This window comes from Prosopis cineraria, unplaced genomic scaffold (genome assembly GCF_029017545.1).
Source record: "Prosopis cineraria cultivar Desert tree isolate PC_DT_omini unplaced genomic scaffold, ASM2901754v1 PC14, whole genome shotgun sequence".
NCBI classification, from domain to species: Eukaryota; Viridiplantae; Streptophyta; class Magnoliopsida; order Fabales; family Fabaceae; genus Prosopis; species Prosopis cineraria.
The window spans coordinates 18,588,861-18,611,095 of NW_026555345.1; the positions used below are offsets into that span (position 1 = coordinate 18,588,861).

Genomic DNA, 22,235 nt, shown 5'->3' on the forward strand with positions numbered 1-22,235 from the left:
CATTTTTTAGCTTTTTTTTTACTTAACTATTTTTTAGCTTTAGAAAATTTATTTTTTTGCTATTTTTTATGTCCTTTTCTTACTATTTTTTTCTTTTTAAATGTGTTTGTTAGGATAAATTTTGGACCCCATTATTATAAATTATATTATTGATTGTTGATTAGTAGTTGATAATTATTAAAATGCCAATTGATATTTCCTTGAATTGATTAAATTAAGAGTTTAATGCCTGAAAAATCTCAAGTTATAAGTTGTTATGCTGCCAAATTTTTTTAAAAATTTCCATGATATTAATTTTTATAAGTTTAGTATAATTTATTTGTTGAAGTTGAATCATTGAGATTTATTAAATTTGTTGAAATTGGTGTTTTAATAAGGTTAAATAGAATAATATATCCTAATTATTGACAATTCAATTGAGATATGCTTAAATTGATTGAATTGAGGGATTTAGTGCCTTGGAGATCTTGCTTTATAAATCATTATGATGCCAAATTTTTAAATTATAAATTATTTTTTGATATTTAAAATAGGTAATGGTGAACCGTAGTTAGATAGATGTTTGGCAGACAAGTGATGAATATGAGGGGCTAGATCAATTTTTAATATTTACAAAGAACAATGTTCCTAATAGTAAAGGATTGTTCTATTATCTTTATAATCTTGTACCAATGTAGCAAGTGCAAATAACGATAGTGGAATGCAAGTCAAACATGATGATGGAAATGCAATCAATGATTAATAATTTGCAGATGCAACTACAACAAGCACCGAATTATGGTGGTGTTATAGATCCAACGTGTGATCCTAGCCTAGTAGATCAAGGAATGCCACACATACTTTATGTAAAGGATCATGACAAATGAGTAGTTACATATGAAAAGATATATAGCTATGCAATTATAGTCTACTGTCAGTAGATATGACATAACCAAGTAAAGGGGATGGCTGAAAAAGGTTGTGGATGCTAATACTCCTGTGCTATTCCTTACTGAGGAGGTCCAAACAATAGGACAAGCTCAACATAATTTCATTATTTGGTTGGAAAAGCTAGTCCGACAGGTTATTGAAAAGGTATGAAAATGTTATAATTTTTTATATTTTTTAATTAATAACATAGGTATTTCTAATTTTTATTAAATATTAAGTATAGGAACTCCTACAATCAAAAGAATCTTTGGGCCCCAATCCCCAACCGATGCAAGGTGATTTGAAACAGTTGGCTTTGATAGTGGTTAACATGAATGAATTTTCTGATAAAATAAACGTAATCGCAAAAATTGTTGGAAAGCCTATTACCTTTAAAGGAGCCAGAAAAGACATTAATGACCTCATTATTTTTAAGTAGTTGGACTTGGCAATAATTCAAGTTTTTATCATATAAGTATTCATTTTTATTTCAAAATTAATATTTAATATTTTTATTTCATTGCTAATGTATTTCTTATTATCAAAAGTACCTCCACAAGATTTACACTGAATTCAGTGTCGATGATAATTATAGGTTCTTGTCTCCACTTTTAACCTCATGTGGCAAAGTAAATTAAAGAGCTTCTTATATTGAAAAGATAATGTATAAGCAAAAGAACAGGTGCTGGTTTATATCAATTATTAAGAGGTATTAAATTTTAAATTCATCCCTTAATTTATAAAATTTTTTCTTATTGATATGATATTAATATACATTAATATATTGTAATCATCATTGGATGCTTCCCGTCATTTTCCCGTATGAAAATACTATATACTGGTTTTGTTCACTATAAAGGAAAGTAAGCAATGATATGAAGTCTTTGAATCATAAGTTTTTAAATAATTCTATTTTGCATTATTAATAACATATATTTTATATTTTTTAAGTGTATATATTTGTTAAATAGAGCTTTAGTGATATATTGAAAATTAGCAAGAATGGTTGATAATAATAAAAAAAAAGGAAATCAAGTGAGTGCCAATGCAAGTAAGTATTTCTAATTTATTTCTTAATTAGAATGAAGATTATAATATTAGTGTAATAAATTTAATTATTTTTTTCTTTATAATGTTCTCAACAATGAGGAAGTGTTGAGTGTGGTTATTATGTAATGATTTTCATATATGAAATCATCACTCAATATATTATTTACTCATTTGATCTGGTAGTAATTTATTAATAATGATTTATAATTATGAAATTTGTCATATACTTGAATTATTATTCATAAGTATATTGTTATTTAATTTGCAACGCTTTCAAAGTTTAAAGCCATATTCTAAGTAAGAGTTAAGACACATACACAATATATGGTCTAGTTTTTTCTTAAAATTAACAGGATTAGAGTAGAAACTTTCTAGATATTTGTAATGAAAATGTAGATTTTTAGTTTATATGTTTGCACTAGATATATTTGTATTAATCTCAGGAGCTGTTGTTTATATATTAATACAAGTTTTGCAAGCAAGAGATATATATCTATAAGTGATTCTATAAAAAAAATATAGTATTTATGGCCATAATTATAATAATAACTATGGTAAAAGATTCATCTATGGTGACAATTGTGGCGACAACTGTTGCCGTAAATGTATCTCCAAACGCATATTTCACCATAAGTGAGTTTAGACTTGTAGCAAAAGATACTATTTTTAGCAACAGGTGAGCTAGGACCTGTGACGAAAGATGATATTTTTTACCACTAATTGTTGCTATCTTTCACCACAGAAAGATATCATCTTTCACCACAGGTACACACCTGTGATGAAAGATAATATCTTTCGCCACTATATTTTTTTTGCCACAAGTGAGTTAGGACCTATGGCAAAACATAACATCTTTCGCCACAATTTCATTTGACTTGTGGTGAAAAATATTTGTTTACTACCACACAATCTTCTACTATATAGCGTCTTCTATCACCAAAAATATTTTTAACTGTGGCGAAAAATACTTTTTGTACTCTTGCTTGTTTGTGTGATTTTAATTATTCATTCTTGAATTATTTTTCAATTAATTAGGTATTAGTGTTTTGATGAGTTTTGCAGTTATTTCTCCTTTTTAAGCAAGTTTCTTTTATTTGTTCTTATTTAGGTCATAAATATTGTTTCTTTCAAAGATAAATTTACATATCAATAAATGATTTTATTATCTTTTATGACTAACCGATTGAGGGTGTGTTTGGATTTCAATTGATAAAAATTGATTAACAAAATGTGATAATATATTTGGATAATATTTTTTGAAATTTATTTTGATGATTGAAGATATTTGAATAATTTTTTAGAATCAAATATAAAAATGGAGGAAAATAAAAAAATATTCAAATGTTAAGAATTGATTCTTAAATAGATAAAAAAATGGCTTCTTCAAAATGGAGTTTTACAAGTCAAATGAAATTTTGCAAAATTAAAAGTATTTGGATAAGCCTTGAGTCATATTTAATTACTATCGTCCCAATTTCAATAAATGATTTTATTCATTTGCTTATAGGATATGACGATGTGCAGATAAAATTTATTAAAATAGACATAAAATATGTTAAATTAGAAATAATAACTGAATTTCCTGTTTGAAGAACAGGATATGTACGGTAACATTTTGAATAGATGACAGGTTCCATTGGAGTCAGTTTGCAATATTCCTTCCTGGAGGTTGGTGGGATTAACATGAGATAATGAGAAATGATTATAAAACTTAATGCAATTAAATAATTCTAGGAACAGGTACTTATTCTCAAAATGGACAGGTTGGGTCTGTTGATTCATTTGCGTTCACTACTTGTCCAGGGGTTATTCGGGACTCACAGGAATCTTGGAGAGATTCACAAAATTTTCAAGGTATCATCTCAGTTTTGGTGCAGAATTTTTGACAAATCCTTAAAGAACTTGAACTTTGTTGGGAAGAAACTTACTCAGATGTCAATATTCACTGTAACTCTTTAGAAACTATTCATCTTATACAAAGTGAATACATACTAAGTCATCCCCGTCAATCCTATTACAAGGATCAGGAACCTTCTTACATGCGTAATTGACAAGTATTCATAGATCATGTTTTAAAAAAGCAAATTATAGTGTTGATTGATTGGCTCATTAAGCTAATAGGAATAGTTTTAATATTAAAACTTTAATGATCCATTGCTAAGATGTATGAATTTTTTACTTTCAGGTGTCTCCTGATTTGTTTTGTAACTGTATGATTTTAACCGTGGCATTGTCAATTAAAAAAGATAATTAAATTTTTTAGTAACTACTTATTCTAATTATATAAAATATATCAAATCAAACATCCAGCAATTGAATCAATTGATAAGGGTTATTTTGTTAATACTTGATATGGATTAGTCTCTTTTTTCTTTTTTGTCAGAAAAAATATGGATTAGCGTAAACTGTTGTTTCCCTCAATGCGACGGCTCTTGGAAATTGAATACACAAGCAATTTAAAAAAAAAAAACAATCAAATTATATTATAACTTACCATTGAATGCACTATAATATCTCAATGTAACATATAAGCACAATGTTAATTTTTGCAAACAACACATTAAAATGGATAGTATATACTTCCTCCATTCATTAATATAAGGCATTTTTAATCGAATCTCACCTCAATAAAGTAGTCACTTACTTTCAAGTTAACCTTACCTTTTTATATTTACCTTATTAAATACCCTATAATAAATATAAAATTATTATTAATAGGGATACTTTTAAAAAAAAATAATTATATTTTAAAAGATTAAAAATATTTTATATTTTTAATATTTAATTTTTAAAAAAATATTTTATATTTTTAAATAGAGGAAGTATTTATTTTCTAACTTGAATATTAAGAACTTGGAAGCGTGAAAACGGGATGAAATAAGCATTAAGCCACATGGGGAATGTCAACAAAAAGTTGGGGGAAACGATGCAGAATTGCAGATGCACATTTGAGATCATTCACAACTTTAAAAAAAAAAATAGTACGAAATATTACCTCTAGACATATTTACAACAAACAAGTAATGTGTAATATAAAGGGTTAATAAGTATCTTAAATTTTAAATTATTGTGCAAATAATAATTTAGATTTTAAATCTTTAAAATGTGCAAAAATTTTGCCCAACTTCTAAACTATGAGCCCTGAAATCCTACCGTTAAGGTGAAGAAAATGACCATTATTTTTAAAAGTTAATATGAGTGTTACATCAACATATGATTGGTCCTCATAACTATAAAAATAATGGCCATTGTATCATATAAGGGCATTTTCATTTTGTATTTGGAATATTATTGGATCTGTATACAATGAATTTAATCATACTTTGGTTTTTCTAGGAGAAAGATGGCCTAAGCCTACTATATTCAGTTGCCTCTGCTGCCATTTTGGCATCGACTTTGGCAATTCTTGGGCATCTTCTCCTTTGCAGGAGTGGTGGCGTTTTTCTTCCTCAACTTAGGCGACAACAAGGCACTGCTTTGCTTGGATCTATCCATCTCTCGCTCAAAGCAGGTTTTTCCTTCTTTGCTTGGATTGTTCTCCCTTTCACATCTCCTGTTGCAGCCTTGGTTCTTTCATCTTTTTCCATTGCAGTGATTTTTCGGATACTAGATTCCATAATAAATGCTGCAGATGAACCTAAATTTAGAATGGGAGAAATTCTTGCATGGACCTAATGTACCACATTATTTGAACTAATACAATACAATTTAATTAGATAGAGTATGAATAAGGTAGCCGACCCCACCTAGTGGGATAAAGGCTTGTTGTTGTTGTTGTAGAGTATGAATAAGGTGGTACTTTGTCCATGTAAGAATTTTTCTTTAGAGTAGTACTTCTCTCTATAAAAAAATTAGAGTAGTTGATGATTTGTCTAGTTCTGTTTATTATTTTAAATTGATAGAGCTCATCTTTTTTAGAATGAGAGAAATTCTTACATGGACCTAACAGACCACATCATTTGAATTGATACAATTTAATTAGATAGAGCATGAATAAGATGGCACTCTGGTCCATGTAAGAATTTTTCTTTAGAGTGGTACTTCTCTTGATAAAAATACTAGAGGAGTAGATGATTTGTCTAGTTCTGTTGTATTATTTGAAATTAGTTTGTCTTTTTTAGAATGGGGGAAATTCTTGCATGGACCTAATGTACTATGTCATTTGAATTGATACAATTTAATTAGAGCATGAATAAAATGGTACTCGGGTCCATGCAAGAATTTTTCTTTAGAGTGGTAATTCTCTCAATAAAAAAATTAGAGTAGTGGATAATTTGTCTAGTTTTGTTGTATTATTTGACATTGACAAAGCTCGTCCTTTTTTATGTTCACCTTTACATAGAAAACTTAAAATTGACAAAGCTCGTCCTTTTTGTGGTTCACGTTTACATAGAAAACCATGTGGGAATTGGTTTGTTCCTAATCAATTGAGTTCATATTCAGACCATAGAATCAATTGTAACTAAATTCATTAAGTTTAAATATAATCCCATATCAAATTGGAGGATTAAAAAAAATTGAATGTGAGGGCGTGCTTGAATGGTTGAATTTGTAGTCAAGTCACAAGATTCCATATGTTGATAGATTGGCATACTGTGGTCTTCCAGTTGTAAACATTGAAAATTTCCTTATTGTTCTCCAGAAGGGTGTCAAAGAACCAGTTTCTTGTTATGCCCAATCTAAGGACTACAACTCCTATTTATAGATTTAAGTTTGTGATATTTACGATTTGGCCCCTCAACAAATTATAAATATCACTATGGTTTCTACACATTAATTCCATTACATTACACCCTTTAAGCCTTAAAACTTTTTCAAATAATTTTACCATTTACGTTGTAGCCCCATATGTTGAATTTTATTCCAACAATCTCCCATTGTGCCACATGTAAATCTCCACAAAAAATGTGTTCAACCTTATGAGAACTCAATATGCCATTATATATAAGTTATAAACAATTATGTGGTCTTGATTGTATGAATATAGGATCACAGGGGCTTTCATTGTAATTAAACTCAACATGGCTAAACCTAACAATGGTCATGTATACCAATACAATCAATGGCATAAATCAATCATAGTTGTGTAGCATGGAAAATTGTATTACATACAATGTGATCTCTACATGTCTATTTCCGGATAGGTTCTTTTTTAGTAGATAATTACTTTAGCATAATGTGACAGAGTAACTATAATGGCTGAATATTGTATATCTTCATTTTTTATTAGAAAATACCTTAATACTTAAATATCTTGCATTAAACACAAGACAAACTCCTACTAGAATGAAGAATCTCTATGCTTGACAACACCCATATGAGCAATATGCTCATGAAAGACCATGAACATAATCCTTAAGTAGCTATAGGGCTTGTTTGTTTTAGCTTCTTCTTTCTTTTTTAAAGGAAAAAAAAACACTTTTTTATAAAATATAATCACTTTTGTCAAAGTTTAAAGTGTTTGTTTAAGATTTTAAAAATGATCAAATCTTAAAAAAACAAAAATTAGATATCTGCTTATTTGGAGAAGCTAAAATGAGTTGTTTATTGAATAAGCCATGCGGTAGACGAGAGAAAAAAGAATTGGGATGCGGCAATTTTGATGCTAATGGTTTTAAAAGACAAATGTAACCCTCTTTCAATACCCTGCATCTTCCTCTCATTCCCTTCAGCATTTTCCTTCTCTCCAACTGCTAGTGACCTTCTCCCTCTCTAATCTGCTTTGATTATGTTATCTATAATATTCTTCAAATATTTTCTATCATTATTGTATATATATCTCAATCATTATTAGAAGATATTATTTAATATCATTAGTCATTATTGTATGTCTATTTGCTTAGTATATATAATGTATCCTTCAGATCAATATAGATATGACATTTTTTTCAATCCTTCTCTGGTTATCTCTCTCGTCTCTAGTAGCTTTCATGATACGAAAGCTATAAAATATCATTTTTTTCATGATAAATCAGTTTTTAAAAAGTGTTAGCTTTTCTTTGCATTAGTGTTGCCATCTTTAGTCACAGGTTCAGATCCACTTCAAATTTATTTTTGCATATCCATATGGCATTTCTGGTAAATCGACATTTATAGATTCATTAGCTGTTGGATCATGATGAAATTTGATCAGCAAGTATGGTATTTGGAACATCTAATGCGTTATTTTCAATTGTCAAATCGTTGATTTATTGCTTGGTGTGAGAGTTATTTCATTTGCACTACAGTCTCTGGTTTAGGTGTTTTTCATTCTTGATTCTCTTTTGTAAGCTTATTTTTCTTAAAAATGAAACATTCAGAGATTGCTCAATCTATCTTAATTACTTTGAATGGTTGCAATTACCGTCTTGATTGAAAAAATGTAACCTTTCTTCATTTACTTTGGGATCTTCTTCGATTAAACTTGAAACTTTGCTACACAAACTCGTCTCCAATTCCTCTAGCCCATTTGCTGCCTTATCTCCTCTCATTGGTAAATCCACTTGACATTTTGACTCTGCTTGTTGCAATCGTATGATAGGTTAGGAAAATTTCTTCTCCTCTATGACCCTTAACTCTATTACCTCTCCTATACGCATTACTAATAATTTTCTAATGCCTATTAGTCACATTAGTACTGTCTTCTTGCCTTCTCTATTCATTTATGATATATATTTTGTCTCTTGCATTAGCTTTATTGTTGGACAACTTGTTGATATGTATTATGATGTGTTATTTAATAAACATGGATTCGTTGTGATGAATTTTCAGACAAGACAGGTTGCTAGGATCGGGTGTAAAGTTAGTCATATGTTCAAGCTCACCCTAATGCCTTCACCTAAGATCATTGCTCCCACATTGTGTGTTGCCTTTACATCTTCTTTTCTTGATTCTTCTCTCGACTTATAGTATCGTTTTCTTGCTCACCCTTCTTTGAGTAAATTACATCTTCTAATTCCTAGTGGTTTTTTAAATCATATTCATAATCAGTCTTTGCAATGCATTTATTGTCAAATTGCCAAACAACCTGCTTTGTTTTTTATAAAAATGATTCTATTGCTGTTTCTCCATTTGATTTGATTTATTTTGATATTTGAAGTCCTATCCCTACTCCTTCTGTGGGGAGATCTCAATACTTTGTGATTTTTGTTGATGAGTTTTCTTGTTTTACCCGGATTTATATGATTAAACATCAATCTGAATTACCTTAACTCTATCAAATTTGTTACTATGATTCACACTCAGTATTTTAAATTTATCAAAATTTTTTGTTGTGACAATACTTTGGAATAATGTGACTCTAGATTACTCAGCTTTCTTAATTCTCAGGGCATTATTTCTCAGTATTTTTGTCCCTACACTTTTTAACAGAATGGTCATGTTGAGCATAAACATTGTTATATTTTTGATTCTGTTAGAGCTTTGCTCATTTCCTATTCCTATCCTCAATAGTTTTAGGGTGAAGCAACTTTAACCTCTGTCTTTTGCATCAATCAACTTTCTTTTGTCATTGATAACATTTCTCCTTTTGAGCGTCTCTATGATCATTCTCCCAATTATAGACATTTGAAATTCTTTGCTTGTGTCTGTTTTTCTTCTTCTATCTTATGAGATAAACAAATTTCAAGCTCGTTCTTATGTCTGTTGTTTTTTGGGTTATGATTCTAAGCATAAGGGTTACTGTTGTTGGGATCTTCTCTCTCATTGCGTTTGCATTTTCCGGCATGTTGTCTTTGGAGAAAATAATAAGTTTTCATCTCTGACCAATTTCTTGTCATTCAAATCTTCTTGATTTCCTATTTTTTACACATATTTCTGCTAATCTTTTTCTTAGTGATTTAGGTACATAATTTTGACAACTGACGCCGTCCCTACTCCAAATATATCTACTATCACACCTCCTACTCCTCCAACATAAGCCACACCTATTGAGTCCATATTGTCTACAGACTCTCGTTCCATTCATGTGAGAAATCATTCCTCTTAACTTAATGATTACCATTGTTTTTTCACCATTCTCCAATTTCAAAAACCCAAATCTTTTAAAAAAGCCTCTTATAATCCTCTTTGGCAGTAAACTATAAATGATGAATTGCATGCCCTAGGGAAAATGCATACTTGAAATCTTGTTGATTTTTTTCTTGGTAAAACTCTTGTTAAGTATTGATGGATCTAGAAAAACAAGATTCATTTTGATGATTCTTTGAAACAACGTAAGGCCTGCTTAGTGGCTCAAGATTTCACTCAAGAGTATGGTATAAATTATGGAGAGACTTTTGCACTTGTTGCTCATATGACTTCTGTGCGCAGCCTTTTAGCCATTGCTGCTATTAAGGATTGGACTCTTCATTAGATGAATTTAAAAATGCTTTTTTGAATGGCGATTTAGAAGAAGTGTTTATGAAATCTTCACTTGGGTATCAACATTCGAAAGACAAAGTTTGTCATCTCCACCGTGCTCTATATGGGCTTAAACAAGCTCCTCGTGCATGGTTTGCTAAGTTTAATAATATTATGAGTCAATTAGGTTTCACGTGTAGTTCTCATGACTCAGCTCTTTTTGTTCACTTTACTACTCGTGGTATTGTTCTGTTGCTGTTGTATGTTGATGACATGATGATCGCAAATAGTGATGATGTAAGAGTCGAGGAACTTAAAGATATATTTGGGCTAGCAATTTAAAATGAAAGATCTTGGAAGACTGAACTATTTTCTCAGGTTTGAGGTCCATGATGGGAGAGATGGTATTTTCTTTCTCAAGTCAAGTATGACCACTAATTTGATGTCTCGAGCTCACCTTTCTAATAAGAAGGTTGAAAATACTCCTATTGAACCTTATTAAATTATCCTACCCGTTATTGCCAGCTCGTTAGGGGCCTCATCCTTCTTACTGTTACCCATCCTGACATTGCTTATACGGTGCACATTATTAGCCAATTTATGTCAAAGCCTTAAACTACTCATTATATAGCAGTTCTTCAAATCATTTGGTACATCAAATGTACTCTATATTATGAGTTTCATTTTTCCACTAGCTCCTCTCTTACGTTACAGGTTTATTCTAATGTCGATTGGGGTGGTAATCGTGATGAGTGATGATCTACGACTGGTTTGTATATCTTCCTTGCCAATTCCCTTATCTCTTAGAGAAGTAAGAAGCAAGTGTTAGCTTCTTACTCTAGTGCTAAATCAAAATATCGTGCACTAGCAGACACAAAAAAGGATCATTTATTTTGTAGCTATTTAAAAAATTAGAAATTATTTTGCATTTGGTCAAAACTTAAGGATAATTTATTTTGCATTTAAAAAATGATCTCTAAATTATTTAACAATAACTTATTTTTTAGGGTTGAGGTATTTTTTTATTCCTGAACATTTTTTCAAGAAGCGTTGGCTATCTTATATTAATAAATGAGGTAATTTTTTTTCCTAAAGAGTAAAAAAAACATCTTTTGTAAGTTAGTCATTAATTTTGCTATTTTCTACTGATATGATATATGCTTGAGGCCTACATGTGGTGAGAGACAATTTTGATCACATTCTTTGATGCTAATTTGTTTTTAACTTTTTTTTTTAGGAGCACTGGATATCTTAAAGTAATTTTTTAAGAATGTTGGGATCTTAAAATTTTGTTAAAATAAAATTTAATAAATATTATTAAAATATTAAATATTAAATAATTTAAATATTATTATTTATAAATATTCATTTAAAATTTATAAATTATGTTTAAATATTGACTGTTTAAACTAGTTTTTCAAAAATTTATAGATGATTTTTAATATTTTATATATCGATCATACGTATAATATTGATTAAGTCTCTTACAATTTTAAGGTATGTAATTCTTTTTATCTACTAACAGTTTTTTTTAAATATTGTACTATCCAGATTTAATAGTTTGATATTTTGCAACTTTGTATTAAAAATGAAGGGAATGATCCAAATTAATGGTTAAAATTTGAAAATTAATGGAGGAATTTTTTTTCCCTTCATCTTTTCATTATTTTCTTGTGAAGTAGCACTTTTTGTAGCACATTAATGAAATATGATATATCTTCCAAACAATCTTTTTTGCTGGTATGTTAGCCTTGATCTATCACGTTTATGATTTTGCCTCCAACATGCAGTATACAGATAGTATTAAATTTGAGTGATGCAATATTTTAAAGAAATATTGATATTTGATGAAAAAACTTATAGAGAATGACATAAAAAATTTAAGAAATTTAATCAATATTAAAAATATAATCAGTATATAAAAAATTATAAATCATTTATAAATTCCTGAAAAAGTAGTTTATGCTGATAATATTTTAAAAATAATTTATAAATTTTGAATGAATATTTATAAAAAATAATATTTAAATTGTTAAATATTAAAATATTTAGTATTTTCATAGTATTTATTAAATTTTATTTTGACTTGAAGATGTCCAGTATTTTTAAAAAGATTTTAGGGTGTCCAATGTTCATGAAAAAAGAAACAAACTGGTACTAAAGAACATGGTTAGGATTTTATCTGTCACTCTACATGTGAATCACATGCACATGCCATGCCAACCAAAAAATATTAGCTGTATGGTTAGAGTTCTACTATATATGAGTATAATATCCTTCATTCTTTTCAATTAGCATATGAATTGTATGGATGCTTTCCAATCCAAATCTCTGCCTGGCATATCAAGAATGTACACAAATCCGAATGCGTATGTCAAAGTATTAATTAGACTTCCAATAACTGATACATAGGAAATCTCTTGCTTTTCCTTAATTTCAAGGTTGTAATTTCAAAAGCATTGAGTGATGCTTAAACTTGATGCACTTTAAAGTAGGAGCATAACCTATTTGGAGTATTGTATGTTAAAGCTTTTAAGCATTTTATTTGTAGAGTCGATAATTCAGAAAGGATGAGCTTATTCGGGTCGGGTTTAATTTAAGTTGGGCTTATTTAAATTGAGTTTAAATTATTGTGTGCTATTAAAAAAAATTCATATAGTTAAGTCAGATTTTAATTTTTTTTCAATCGGGTTTGGACTAGTCCACAAGACTTGGCCAAAATTATAGACTTTACATACATATAAAGCTATAAAAATTTCAATAATTGAACTTATTTGAATCAAGTTTAAAATATTATATTCTCTTTAAAAAAAATATTTAGCTAAATTCGATCCTAACTTTTTTCTAGTAGATTCGAACTAGCTCATCAGACTTAGTTTGAATTATTGGCTCTATTTATTTAATATAACATTATTATAAGTGGCAAGTAATATACCATCACATGATCATGAATGTAAACTTACTCCTAATGAACTCATGATACACACAATTTTCAGCATTTATTTCAAAACCAAACGAGAGTTGCTTTAAGAAAATTGTGCTACATCTACTGCAGTCATATCCCTTTTCTCCATCATATTCCTGAAAGGACATAATATAGTTACTCATGTATACAACATTGGTTATTGAGTTGGTTGAGTTTGTTCTAAAGAGACAAGAATGTCATACTCTAAGTGGGGTTACACTATTTCTCCCCTCAAACTCTATTCTCAAAATAACCATATATTTTCCCGTTTCAAATGTAAACTTTATTATGGGATTTTTAAACTTGTATCCCGCGTACTGTTTGAGGCTTGTGCTATTGAGCAATCATAATTCTCAAAGTACTTCTATTCATACGAGAGACTGGCAACTCCAAGAGCAAGTTGCTCAATTCTTGATGCAAGGTCAAGAACTATATAACCCAAGCTATCTAAAAGCTTTTCTTTCTTTTTCTGAATAAAAATGCTTTGAAATTCATAGTTTCTTTCCCCTCCCTCCATCTTTGTGAGCCGGGATCAGGGCTGTGTGAAGGGGTTTTAGGACTTGAGACAAAATTATCTAAGAGGCCTAATATATTAGTATTTATATATCTTCACATCACTTTTTTAGCTTTTTGAACTGCAAAATCAAATATTATTTTTTTATAATCAAGTAATTTTAATAAATAATATAGCTAATTTATTTAATCTATTTTATAACATGGTTGATCTTAAATAAGATTTAAGTAATTTTAATTTAGAAAAAAAAATTTCAACAGTAGCAACTGTTATTGATATTGTCAATAATATTTTATAAGTAAAAAAATTACTAATTATATAAGATATATAATTAACATTAATGCTTAACAAAAATAATAATAATAATAACTAGTTATATGAAGTATGATTAAATTTTTTTTAGGTCTAAACCAGTTGCTTTATTCGCCTAATATAAGCCACAGCCCTAGTCAAAGAACTATTAATATATAGAGGGTGTTCAGAGAAGCAGCTGTGATCAGTTATAGTCTGAGCAAAGAGGGCTAATCTATCAGCACTATACACATTGTCTAAACATAAAATTCAAGGTAACATTCCAGTTTCTATTAATAAGCATTCACACATGTTGAAGTATGTCTCCAAAAAGATGGTCCGCAGAGAAGTCTCTGCTTATCAGCGTAATGGCATGAGCATAGTCATAATTAAACCGCATGTTAAGATACCGATACACATTAACATTAAATCTTTGAATAGTAACATTAACCGCAAGTGATATCTTGTTGCAATGATTAACTACTGACAACAATTACTGCCAAATAATAAATGATCTTTAGATCAAATTATTATTCACATGCATAGCCTTATTGTCACATATTTGTCATCGCATGTGCATGTACAATTTGGTCAGACATCTACCCCTCCTTGGGCCAGTTGTGATATCTGAGCTGACACACCTACAAAAAATATGTATTATTTCTCATGAAAAAATAATTACAAAAGAAGTCACCTTGATGACATTCATGTGTCGATTATCCACTTAAATAATATATTAAAACTTGAAGGGGAATTAAATATTGCTTAATGCAATTATTCGAATCTAATTGCTGATAACAACTTGAAATTTCATCGATAATATATTATACTAAATTACTAATTAATATATGCTTAATCACTTGATAAATGTCAAACCTTTTGAAATTTGAATTTGTGGACCCCGCCATTATTTATTTTCTTTACATCTAGTCTCTCTGGGTATTGACCAAAACGTCCAACGAAATGAGACGAACTCAAGGGATTGTATACGGGAAAAATGATAATAAAATTCTATCAAAATACATAAATAATAAGTAGGTTTTCAAAAATACCATAATTCTTTTAAAATTCTTGAGTATCTTTTTTATATTAATATTTTTAAGTTAAATGATTAAATTGTCTATTATTTAAAATTAAAAAGATAACAGGTTCATATGAGAATTTGTGTTTTTTATTCAGTTTTTATGATTTATAGAATAAAAATTATAATTGCTTAAACAAAAGTTATAACTAATTATTTTTAGAACTTGAACTTTAATAATAGAAAATTTTCACATGAGAAATTATGATTTATTATTTAATTCTTTCGATTCACATAATAAAAGTTGTGAATACTTAAATAAAAATTATGATTGGTTATTTTTAGAACTTAGACTTCAATAACAGAAGAAATTTCAAAGAAAAAATTATGATTTCTTGTTTAATTTTTGTAATTCACAAAATTAAAATTGTGATTGAAATTGATTATTTTTAAAACTTGTTTATTAATTATAAAAGAAATTTTATGTGGAGAGTTGCAATTTCTAATTTAATTTTTGTGATTTATAAAATAAAAATTATAATTACTTAAACAAAAGTTATAAATGAGAAAATGGAGCCAGACTTGTTATTTTTATTTTAAACAATGGGTAATTTAATCATTTAATCTAAAATCATTAATGTCAAAAAGGTACCAAGGGATTTTAGAGGAATTATAGCATTTTAAGAGACCTAATTATCATTTATATATTTCAATAAAATTTTATTATCATTTTTCCTTATATATATATATATATATATATTAGGAAAAGTTAATCATTTAGGCTTTATAATTATAACTCATTGCAATTCGATACCTAAATTTTGACTCATTATAACTTAATTTTTATACTTTTAGTAATTTAAAATATTAGTTCTTATATTTTTTGCAAATAAAATTATAAAAATTAGAATTATTAATGAAATAATATGGTTGAGGAAAATGATATAAAAAATGAATTGATTGGTCAACCGTTTATTTAGTGTTGTTATGGTGTATATTAATTTATGTAAATATTATTGATGGAAATACAAATAAAAAATGAAGATATTCAAGATTTGAAAAGGATATTAAAGATTTGAGAAAATTGCATATATTTTCTTTGAATGTCATATTAATTAAGAATATTTTCTTTTAATCATCATTATTGTTATCTATTAATATTTATTGTTATCTTTGCATTTAATTTTAAAATTTTTAAAATATTCTCACATTTATTTAAAATTAGATTAAGGCCTATAAATAATATATTAACTATACTCTTATTATTGAATAATAATTGTTATTGCATTGCCTTTTTTTTTCCTAAGTTTCTCTCTACTTTCTTTTCTATATTCTCTTCTACATTTTTTTTTCTCGTTCTATATCAATTGACATCAAAGCTAGGTTCTCACTCTACTTTTACTATCAAAATCACTCTAGAATATTCTTAGTGCCAACAGTCATCATATTGAAATACTTTTGGAGAAAAAGTTTATAACTTAAAGTTCCTTAAATTATTTGGTAATATATTTTGATCCTCAATTTTTAATCTCTAAATCTTTTTGATACTATGGAGGTATTCATTTTGAGTCCTTTTGCTACTTATTTCTTTTTCTAATTCCTTTTTTTATATTATTCTTGTTTTGTTTCTAATTTACTTCATTTAAAGCTATTCTATCATATTTTCTTCTTTTTCTATTTTTTTTGTTTTCCATATTTTATTTCCTTAGTTTTCTTATTTAATTATTTTTTTATATTTTCCTTCCCGTCCTTCACTCATTTGAGTCTTCCTATGATTTAACAGTTGAAAAAAAGAGGGGAAAAAAGGATTAAAGAGGAAAAATATTCATAAACTTTTTCTCTAGGGCCATTTAATATCTTTAAGTGAAGGACGGTGCAAGAATACTGTCATGTCCAAAATTTTTATTTGTTTATTAATGAAGAAGATATGATAAATGATTTTTAAAAGATATTGAAAATATTTATTTGGACAAGGATATTCATAAGTGAAGAGTTAAAAAATATAATAAGAATTTTAATAATATTAGTGATTAAAAAATCTAAATTGGGTCATCTGATGTAAATCTTGTTTATATAAAATGGATAGGATTTATTAGATTGAGTTCATTGTTTTTGGGTAAAAAAATAAAAGAAGAAGAAAAGGGAAAATAAAAAACAAGGTGCAAGTTGGGTGGACATGTGGGGAGAGAGAATGTGTGGGGTTTCTTGTTGCAATTTTATCCAATGGTTCCTTTGTCTTCTCCATTTACGAACGGCTGTGTCTGAGAGAGAGAGAGAGAGAGAGATTTCTATCATCTGCCATAGTCTCCGAGTGAGTTAGAGAAAGAGAGAGAGAGATTTTAACCCAACAAAATACCTATCATCTTAACTCAAACCTCACATGCAAAATTAGAATCAGAACCTGCTCAACTCAAGCTTTCACATAAACCCAGTGATTCGTGGAAATTTCCAAATTTTAGAAAGTGTTTAGGGAGATAAAGTTTAGAAACTTCAAGCTGTTGATTATTTGAAATAAGTTAAGCTTAAATTTACGAGTTTATGGATAAATTTGAGTCTTCGAAGACAAATGTGGGATTGGAAAAAATAATAATAATACTGTTTAGATTTTCTTCCAAGCTTATAAATAGGTATTTTTTTAAGGTAAAAATAATGATAAGAAGGTATTAAGTTTATATCCAATAGAAACCAGAAAATAAGTTAGAGATTTTTTTTCCCCTAATGCTCTGTTTTTCGGCAACGGAAAGTGTTAAACAGGGTAGTGTAATTTTTGATTCATTCATGATTTTGTTGAAACTGAAATGGTCCATGTGCTGTGCTAATATATGAAAGGGGTATGACTTTTTGTCTTCTTTCGGGTAAGAGAGGAAGCACGTCATTCTACTAGTGATTATGGAACAAATAAATTTAAAACAAAGAAAACAAATAGGTAGTTGACCATGATTGCAGAAGGATGGGAAATGTTTTAATTTTTGTTTTCTTTTGTCAAGGAAGAAAGCTCTTTTTGCAAGTTATAATTGTAAATTAATATATATATATATATATATATATAAATTGTTCCCTGCGTTGTTTCTTTTTAGCTGATGAAGGGAGTATGTTTTAGTATTTTATAATTACCAATTGATGGAGGGGAAAAAAAAAACTCATTCCCTAAATGAGTTCAACTCTTCACCGTGGCTAATGCATAGGATTATGAAAATTTTTTTTAGAAAGAAGTGCTGGGAGTAATCTAATATTATATATATAAATTATGAATTTAATTATTTTGAATTCTGGAAAATGATATAGTGGTAGTTGAATAATCCTTCTGGGCTTTGATATTTGTGAGAAGTCCAAAGAAGTTCATTTTCAAGAAAAGTTGAGACAAGAAAGTGTTTTAATCTAAGGTAGTATTTTTCTAATTCTTATGATAGCAATATTGGTTGATTTAATATTATAGAAATTTTTATTACCATGAATTATAGAAAATTTATGAGTTAATGAGATGTGTTATTGCTAGTATGATACTTTGGCCATTGTATGTCTATACTTGTTGAATTTTGTAATTCATGATTTAAACTTGTTTATGTAAGTGGACCACTATTGCTTGAAGCTTGGAATAGATTAATACTACTAAGATTTTTATAAATACTACCCCTCTTTTTATCTTACAAATAATAGGTGCAGGTTCATCCAAAAATCATGGTTAGAAGAGATAGTAATGAATAATTTATCTTTTTTACCTTGCTTTTTAATTATATTTTGGTATAGTTTGGAGTTGTAATATATATATATATATATATCTAGTTCCATGATTATATTTTGAGATGTAACTATGAGAGTAGATTATAAATATATCTATAGTTCAATTATAATCATGGATAGATTATATTTTGGTATGTAAATATTTTTTTATGTGTGGTAAAAGCTACTAGGATAAAATATTTATCCAAGGAACAATATTAGTAAGGATATTGTAGTAGCTATATGGTGATTATTACCTTGAAATTTTTAGTCACTTAAAGGACATTTCAAGCTTCAAATGAAGTCCTAGATCACTAAATTTGAACTTGTATATAATGAGATAAGATTTTTACAAATTAAGGTCAGGAAACTGGAAAATTTTCTGGAAATAACTGTAGCAGTGAGAAATGAAAATTTCTCATTAAATATATATATATATATATATATGGACGTTTGAAGCTAGGAATTATTTTTTTCTTGTAGAGGACTTCTTAAGCTTAATTTAAAGACTTGAATCACCACAATATGATTTTTATAGAATTAGTTATGAATTTTGTAAGTTGATAATAAATTCTGGAAAAAAAATGCATATGTCCTCAAAAATCAGATTGTCATTTTTTTCTTCTTGATGATCATCAAGATTTAAGCAATGATCCTTATAAGTGCTTGTTATTTAAAGGAGTAGAAATATATGAGATGTTACAAATATTCATAACATTGATGAAATGGGTGCAAAAGTGCCCAAATCATTAAATTTAACTAATATTTGTTAATATTGACTCTTAATAATAGAAGAAGCAAACATAAAGTGCAAAAATGCCCATAAACTTTTTATCTAAGAGCTTCTGATATCCTTAAGTCAACAATAATACATAAGTCCACATTAACTTTATAAAAGATACTGGGAAGCTTGACTCTAACAACTCAGGCATATTCAAGCTAGCTTGAATATCAAAATCATAAAATATTATTTTATTTTATTTTTTCAATTTTAATTTTTATCTCAAAAAATTAAGATTTTTTTCAATTTTTATCTAATTTTAATTTTATTTTATTAATAACAAAAAAGAATTCGGGCATTTGGGTTAAGCCCATTTGAGTTTGGGCTTGGTCCAGATTTTCAAGAGTTTATTTAGGTGGCTTGTGTAACACCCTCAAATTTACAAACTAATTTTTCACAAATTATTAATTCAACAAATTACTTTTTTTTTATTGAACCCTTATCATACCCTTATCATGGTAGAAAAATTTCTACCATGATACATCCAAGACAATATATCACAGGTCTTAAAATATCTCAAAAAGCAATTAGAACCATGAGGGACAGACAGGATCCTCATGTCATGATATTCAAATCAGATCATAAATCAAGAGGGACAGACATAATCCTCTTGGTCATATAAATACTTTTAATAAAAAGGATTAGAGTTTACATGCTTCACAAAAAAGATATGTCCTAAGTTGGCACAAGATACATTGTATAATCTAAAATAAGAGGCAACGTAAAAGATGGTGTCTCATACACCATAGTTACACCTCTGGTGCTTTCTCGGCCGGACTCGCTCCTGTAAAAATATTAACCACGGGGAATGAGATTTAAAAGTCCCAGTAACCAGAAATTAATATGTAATGATGCATGCGGATGTAACTAATCATGCGATTGCTAAGTGGGCACACAAAACATTTAACCGAACAATACTTTCAAACAAACCGAACAGGTATTTAATTTGCATGACTGCACCTTATATCCTCCTTTCGCCATGCTCGGACGCCAAATCACCCGGCCAAAGGTGAGTTGGACCAAGCGACACGCCACTCATTGGGTCCAATGAGGGCTTACCACGTGGTAATAATTAACCGAACAGAAATTCCCATTAACACCATACATTAAAATACCCTGACAAGTCATGCATCATTCAAATATCCAAACAGAAATATATTCGAACAATAATATCTCATCATGATAAACAAAAAATAAATTTTTAACCCACTTGGCAATGATTTCACGGAAGTATATAACAGTATTTATTTTCAATAATTCATAATTTTTCCAAACAATAAAACAACACATAACCATTCACAAACACACCCATCACAACACATTAATAATGGTTACCTTGTGTCTTGAATAACAAGTTTCCCTTCACAACTCCTTTTTCACCACTATCTTTGTCAATATAATCTACATAATTATTTCACAATACTATATATTAATTTTACATTAAAATAAATAACTCTAATTTAAATAGTTAGAAAGTCTTAGATCTATAATCCATATTAACACTAATTTAAGATTTATGCCTCATTTAACTTCCCAAATTCTTTTCTAAAATTCTCGTACCCTAATAAACTATTTTTTTTATCCTCAAATCACTTCTAGTATCACAATTTCATCCTTCTATATTCTAAAAATTCGTCCAAAAATAAATTAAATTTTAAAATTATCCTGAAGCCTCAAATCACCTTTCTATAACCTCAAAAATACCTATTCATACTTAAATAAATATTTAATAATCATAGATTTATCCTTACATCTCAGATTCCACATAAATTCAACCATATAGATCTAGATTTTAACTCAAAAATTCTTAAACATGAGTTTCAACCTCAAGAAAATATTCTGTAATATTTATTATATCCCTAAGGGTTTTAACCTATATTTTTAATCCATCATATCATCAGATTAACTATCCTATAGAAAAATCTTAATCAAAATATTTACTCTATCCTACAAAATAATCATATCACTAGAAATCTAATATTATTTAGAAAATAACTATAAAATTAATTTTGTAATTAAATAAATTTTTAAATGCTAATCTAAACAGGAAAGTTAGAACATACCTGAAGAAAAAGAAAATAATCTCCCCTTGCGAGAAAATGCGGAGCAACGTGAGAGGAAGAGAGAAAAATAATATAAAAATGGGATTGTGAGTCCCAAAATTATATTAAAAAAAACTATAGGTTTGAATTTAATTATTCAAACCTTTGGGCCAAAAGTTGCAATTTCCTCTACATTGCATCTTAGCCTCTCATGCTTCCTAATGCACACACCCCCTCCTTTTTATACATGAAGGCACCTCTTCTCTTCCCTCATCTAATCAATGTGGGACTTAGAAAGAACAACCTTCCACCCCCCTTTTTTTTGTTCCTTCTACCTTCTCTTTTTTTTAACACACACATAAAAAAAATTATTTATGTATTATATCTTAACTAAATATTGCTTATGTGGTTTTAAATTTAAATTTTTAAATTCATAATTAAATACCTAATCATAATATTATTTCTAAATAACCTCAAATAATATAAATTCCTATTATTATCATTTTTTTTCCTCAAAACCTAAATTCCACAATTTCTTTATTATATAAAAATCAGGATGTTACAGCTTGAATGAGCCTGAAGTAAAGAAAATTTTTTAAACTTTTAAGTCCAATACCTAGATT

General features: G+C 28.2%; 2 long non-coding RNA genes across 2 annotated transcripts; one reads left to right on the forward strand and one right to left on the reverse strand.

Annotated features, from left to right (window-relative positions):
• Nucleotides 1-5,301: 5,301 nt before the first annotated feature.
• On the forward strand, nucleotides 5,302-10,947 carry LOC129292264 (uncharacterized). The gene is made up of 2 exons (XR_008588889.1): nucleotides 5,302-5,470; nucleotides 9,781-10,947. It is a non-coding gene; the product is annotated as an uncharacterized LOC129292264 (long non-coding RNA).
• Nucleotides 10,948-20,139: 9,192 nt separating this feature from the next.
• LOC129292548 (uncharacterized) lies at nucleotides 20,140-21,804 on the reverse strand. The gene is made up of 3 exons (XR_008588901.1): nucleotides 21,634-21,804; nucleotides 20,906-20,971; nucleotides 20,140-20,354 (listed from the first exon to the last, which is right to left on the reverse strand). It is a non-coding gene; the product is annotated as an uncharacterized LOC129292548 (long non-coding RNA).
• Nucleotides 21,805-22,235: the final 431 nt, after the last annotated feature.